The 6428-nt window shown below is 35.0% G+C and overlaps 1 non-coding gene across 1 annotated transcript; it reads right to left on the reverse strand.

Annotated features, from left to right (window-relative positions):
• Positions 1-3897: 3897 nt before the first annotated feature.
• TRNAD-AUC (transfer RNA aspartic acid (anticodon AUC)) lies at positions 3898-3969 on the reverse strand. Its single transcript has one exon. It is a non-coding gene; the product is annotated as a tRNA-Asp (tRNA).
• Between the last annotated feature and the right edge of the window lie 2459 nt (positions 3970-6428).

Raw genomic sequence — 6428 nt, forward strand, 5'->3', positions numbered from 1 at the left:
ATAATAATTAAACTTTCACAAAAGAAAATTATTAAATAAAAGATGCAATCTTTATTCAAATAATCCAAATTTAATATATGTTAACAAACATACCAAAGCCTAATTTACTAGCATACCATAATTTAATTCTAAGTTGAATATCATCATGAGAATTAAATCTTAAACATAGAAAATAATTAAATTAAATTCTAGATTTTGAACAAAAGCATACATACAAGTTGTATAAGCATCAATAGCATGCAAGACAACAAAAATAATAACTTATAACACCTCCTACCTCAATTTGAGATGAAAATCTCAAAAGCAACCAAAATGAAATTGCTCCGAATCCGACGAAACTTCGGGGTTTTGCTAGGGACAACATGGTGAACGATAAACTCCAAAGAGGACATACCAAAATCCTAACTTGACCTCAAACCTGAACTCAAAAAATGGCCAAAAATGGATTCTAATGAGGGGGAAAGATGTGCGTAGTCAAGACAAACATAAAACACAAAGGCACTATGACTTTTTAACAAAGGGAAGAAGCTCAAAAGAAGAGAGAGAAGGTGGCAGCCCCTTGGTTGCCATGGAATCCGGCCAAGAGTGTGAGGAAGAAGGTGAAAAAGAGATTTTTCACTTTAAGGCACTCTATTTATAGTAAAACTTTAAAAGTGCCTCGAAAGGGCCCCGCCGGGTCCGGAAAAGTGGAATTCAAACAGACGCGCTCAAACGGTAAAATTCTGTGAACAAAAAAGAACCAAAATTAGGAAAGATGAACAACAGAAGAAATAACGTCAAAAACCAAATCCCGAGCAGAGAGATATGCCCCGAACAAGTTTGGCGGCAACTTGGGCCAGAAACCCTAAAACTAGGGGAAAACGACCAGAAGACAATTCTAAGACTACACGACTTGACGAAAAGTGAAAATGAATCCCGTATGAGGATCCAAGCTCAAAATGAGGCATTTTTGTAATAACTTTCCTTAATTGCACAATGGCCCCTCAAAAAATTTAAACTGCACTAATGACCTAGAATGAAAATATCTTCCAAAAATATTTTCTTAAAAACCCCTAAAATAAAATATCTTCAAAAGATATTTACGAAAAACACCCCAAGAAAAGAAAATGATTCTGAAAAACTATGCATCCATGCCCCTATGGACATCAAGAGTAACCAGAACACTTTACTGCAAAAGTAAAGATACGTATTTCGTGGAAACCACTTAGAATGAAGATACGTAAAGTCAAAAACCAACTCTGAACACAAAAAGTGAGGTTATGCCAACAAAGTGACAAACAAGGAAAAGACAAAATAGGGAAACGGACGAAAAGTGAATAGTGTCAAAAAAATGAAAATGTGGAAATGACGCGGTCCTCGAAGGAAGTTGTCAATCCAAAGAAAAGATTCTCAGAAATCATTCCAAAACACCCAAGATGACACTAAGTGACGAGAAACTGAACTCAGAAAGGAAAAGTTCAACGGAAATATATATATATATATATATATATATATATATATATATATCTTTGAAAATTTGAGAAAAAGGAAAGGAAGGAAAATAACCGGGTCATTACAAGCATGGCCTTGAAATGTAACTATGCACTCTTGACAGTATTTTGTTGTAAATTGGATTAAGTGTAAAGACTAAGTTATCATTTATTAAAATGAATGGGAATGATATTGTAATGTGATAAATTGTTGATGCTTTTAATCATGGAATATAGTATATCACTTTGTAATGTGTCAAAACTAGGTTTAGATCAGCTTTCAAGACTTCCACCTAAGCCATTGCACATTTTCTTATTCTCAGCATTTCTAGTAGCTGAACCATAACTCGCAGAGCCATTTCGGTGGACCGAAATGGGTACTTCAGTCTACCGATTCTTTCAATAGCCTCAGGTCATTTTTGGTTCACAACACATTCACCGAAATGACCACTTCGGTTGACCAATATAGGGGGTTCACTTTGGCCGACCGAAGCTCCAATTCGATCAACCAAACTGTTGCTACTTGGTTTACTTTGTTCCTTTCTCCAGTACAATTCACCTAGTGTCTTGGGAATTCTCATAGAGCCTTTATGAAGCATATTTAAGACTTAAGAATGATGTAAGGACACTTGACTTGACGTGTTTGACTTTAGTGACCTCGGGTTCGGGTTGTTACATGCATTGTGTTTACATGTACATTTATGATATGTTGTGTAAATGCCGTTGATTAGGTTAACATTATGATATAAATATGATATAATCCCAATACATGATCCCAGTTATCTTTTATCCCCATTATGTGTTATGTGACTCAAGGGTGTCTAGAGTTAGCACTTTAGGCATCTTTTACTGAGCCTCCGTGCTCATCCCTTCCCTTAACATTTTTCAGGTCATTGCAAGGACGTAGTGGATAGCGGACCTTCCTATGGATAGCCGGAGTTCATGGAATTACATTTTTATATATTTTATAATCAATATTTAGCCACATTTATTCTTTTGTAAAGCATTGTAATGAGGCTTTAAAGGTCGTGACATTTCTCTATATCTTTTTGGGACTATTTTGTATGTAACGGAGCATGAGAAAGATGAATGACGATATATTTAGCAATATTTCAAGTTAGAATGCAAATAATGCATATTTGATTTCATAAATGTTAGGTTTATGTTCTTAAGGTCAATGTATAGATTTTATTCATCCATTTGCTCATGTGTATAACCATATTTCGGGACAACTTTTAAACCATGAGAATGCACCGAAGTACCTAATTAAGCAGCTTGTTTGACCCATACCCTAGCTTTGTTAGAGCATTTAGCCAATTTTCAAGGCCAATGCACAGGGCCTGGCCGAGGATCACATTTTTGTAGGGTGGCCAATGCTCGAGCACAAGGGATCTGTGCTTGAGCATTAGGGTCCTTGAGCTCAAGCACAAAAGTTTGTGCTCAAGCATTTGGGTGATTTTTGGTGGGATTCTAAGGGCAGCTCATGATAAGCGCTGAAAAGTGTCCATAGAGATCAAAGAAAAACCCAAGATTTATTAAATTCACAAGGCTAAAACACTAATCACAAGATATTATTCCCCAAAAAGTATGAAAGAGATAGAGGTTTAGATTACAAACTTAGGGTGCTTCCAAGCCCCAAGGAGAAGTCTAGCCAATCATGGAGGAGGTAGGTGTGATCTTGGAACCCTCAAGACCAATCTAGTGATGGCTAGACATGGGTTTTATTATATGGGTTTGTCAATTAATTTGATGGATTATACTTATACTTGATGGGTTGTTCTATAATTTAATTCATGCTTGTAGGTAGGTAGACAATCTTTACTTGATTTGATATTCCATAGCTTATTATTGCAAATTCCATGATTCTCTAAATTGATGTGTGCTATAATTGTGACTAGTTTGATGGGTCGTACTTAGAATTGATGGGTTGTGCTACACTTAGTTTATTTGTCGGTTAAGTAGACAATTCATACATGAATTTGATGGTTCATGCTTAATATTGCAATTGGTATGCGCATTTTGTTCACAAGAAGGTTTTTCCCAAATTAGTTGAAAGTGTGTGGTTTGGTAAACAAGCTTGGTAGCAATTCCAGTGGACCCTAAGACCTCACTTCTAATATCTTAAATCCCTATCTCAACTTAGTTTATTTTCATTGCATTTTAATTAATTGTTTTCTAGAGTAATCAATCAACCAACCCTCCTTTGTAATCATTTGGTACATTAGAGTCGAAGTTAAATTCCAATACGTATAATCCCTGCAGACGGTCTGTATTCGCTATACTTCATTAGTGTAGTAGTGGTTTTATAAATGTAAATTTGACTTTCTAAACTTCCGAAATCACAATCATATTTTGACCTTGCGAAGCAACCTCTCGCATTAAAAAGTCAATTTTCTAAACACTTAGAAAGGGGCTTATCAAATTTTAGCGCCGTTGTCGGGGATCGAACCCGTGTCACCCGCGTGATAGGCGGGAATACTCACCACTATACTACAACGACAGGCATAACATGATTAATATTGTAATATGGTTGGTGATTGATCGAACCCGGGTCACCCGCGTGACAGTTGTGACAGGCGGGAATATTGTATCATATCATCATATAGAGATATTACCAAATCTAGAAAAATTATTTCTCTCTCTCGAACTAGGGTTTTGGAAAGAAAGCAATGATGAAGATGATGATGCCAACCTCTAAGCTAGCCCTTGAGGGTTCCATGACTACTACAATGAGTGGCTAACTCCTTCTCTTGGGGCTAGAGATAGCCCCTAGGCTTGCTTCTTAAACCTAGCTTTTGTGTATTTTTGGGGATTTTAGTTGTAATAAGTGTTTTGATCTTGAATTAATATAGATCTTGTGATTTCTACTTGATTTGTATGGATTAATGCTTTCAATTGATCATTTATTTCTATCCATATGTCTATGTATGCTAGAATGGATGTTTATGTGCTTTTCTTTAGATTTGATGAAATTAATGCATGTCGATGTGTGTTGATGATGTTAATCTAGTGATGGTCAAAATATAGTGCTTAATTGAATACTCTTGTGATTTATTTGATGGTTCACACTTGTTTCTTGATGGATTATGCCACACATTTAGTTTGATTAGTTTAATTTGCATGTCTCTAGCCTAGCTGTAGTGTAACTGCTTTAATTTCTTAGATAGATGGACAATCCATTCTTGTTTCTTAATGTTCCATACTTATGAATGCAAAGAGTATATTTCTCTAGACTTTTTTGTGTGCACTAATTGTGTTTTAATTGAATGGTCATTGGTCTCATTTGATAGGTTGTGCTATTCATTAAATTGGCTAGACAATCTATGCTTATTTGCCATCCATGCTTAGTTTTCAATTAATGACACACACACACACACACATTTTACAACTTAAATGTCCCAATTAATTTACAATTGCTAGTGTTTGATGAAGTGAAACTTAGTGGTAAACTCTAAGCCCTAAGACCTCTTTCCTATATGTTTTCCCTATTTTATAGATTACTATTTACTAGCATTGTTTTTAATTGCATTTTAGTTTACTTAATCAATCACCAACCATCTTTGATCACTTGACCTACTAATCCGACATTAATTTCCAAGCATAAATACACCTTCTTTCCCTTGGGATGATCCTTACTCACTCTAGCTATATTTTTAGTTAGAAGTGGTAGTGGCAATTTTTAAATTTAAACTTGGCCACACTATACACTTCATTGCAACTTGGTACGAGACACACCAAGTTTTGGCACCGTTGCTTGGGATTAACGGTTTTGTTGGAATTAGATTAAACAATAGTGTTCATTTGATTGCTTCTATTTTTATTTTATTTTCCATTGTATATTTGTTTCTCATTCTTGATATTATTTGTCAATAAGGTACTTGACTACAAGAAAGGCAAACTTTGGATCTTAAAGCAATCATTGGAGCTTAAAGCTAGCACTAGAATTTGAAGTTGCTTAAGAACCGTTGTGAGAAATTCTTGGAACTCTTGTATTTTAATTGTACACTTCTTTGCATGCTTGTGATAGCCCTTGTTAAGGCTAATTTCATTACTTTATTTTAAGTCCAAGCATCGGCCCGTGTGGAGGCCAATATTTTCTTGTATTTAGATTTTAATTGTGAATGGAGGAATTGTTTGATCCAAGTTTGGGGAGGAATTTCTTCCCTTCACCTTATGCCCCTCCATCATATTTTAATCTTTATGAGATTGAGTCCAATGTTCAACATGCATCATTTTATCATGGACTTGATCACTCTTTTAATCCTTCTTATGACTATTACCCTCCCCCCACCATTTTATGAAGAACCACTCCATTACCTTATTCACCCGAGTTTTAAGAAAAAGTGTTTGTTGGCCTAAGGATTTTATCTAAAGGTCAATCTTATGTTTTGATGATTACAAATCATTAATGATGTTTAAGTACTAATGTTTTAATTGAGTGATATATAATTGATCAATATTCAATCCTCAATGTTGAGCTAGAAGATCCATTCCAAGCATTACAAATACTCAAGCTATGGATTCAAGGAAGCCTTAAAAGTTGCAAGAGATCAAAGGCATATTCAATCAAAGAAAAACTCGAACTTCAAAGATCATTCAAGCATTTCAAAGAAAGAAAACAAGTCTTCATCAAGCCTAAACGATCATGGTCAAGAATGAAGAAAAGGGGTAGATAAGATGGTGAGAGCTTAAGATTTAATGTCAAAGTATTTTTGAATTCATTTGAAGCTCATCTCTATAGGACCATGCATATCATACATCATATGCTCCTACATCATTAGCAATAGACTTTGAACTTCAATACACATATATTTAACATATGAAGTCTTTGCTAAGAATGAGTTAGTTCAAGCTTGCATAAGCTTTGAAAGAACTCAACTTAAGCTAGAAATGCTAGGACCATGCACATTAATCACAATACTTATTTTGGTCTCTAGAAAGAAAAGGAAAAGGCATTGA

Source organism: Cornus florida, unplaced genomic scaffold (genome assembly GCF_030987335.1).
Source record: "Cornus florida cultivar Cherokee Brave unplaced genomic scaffold, ASM3098733v1 CherokeeBrave_3.0.0_Hap2_Chr09, whole genome shotgun sequence".
Classification (NCBI taxonomy): domain Eukaryota; kingdom Viridiplantae; phylum Streptophyta; class Magnoliopsida; order Cornales; family Cornaceae; genus Cornus; species Cornus florida.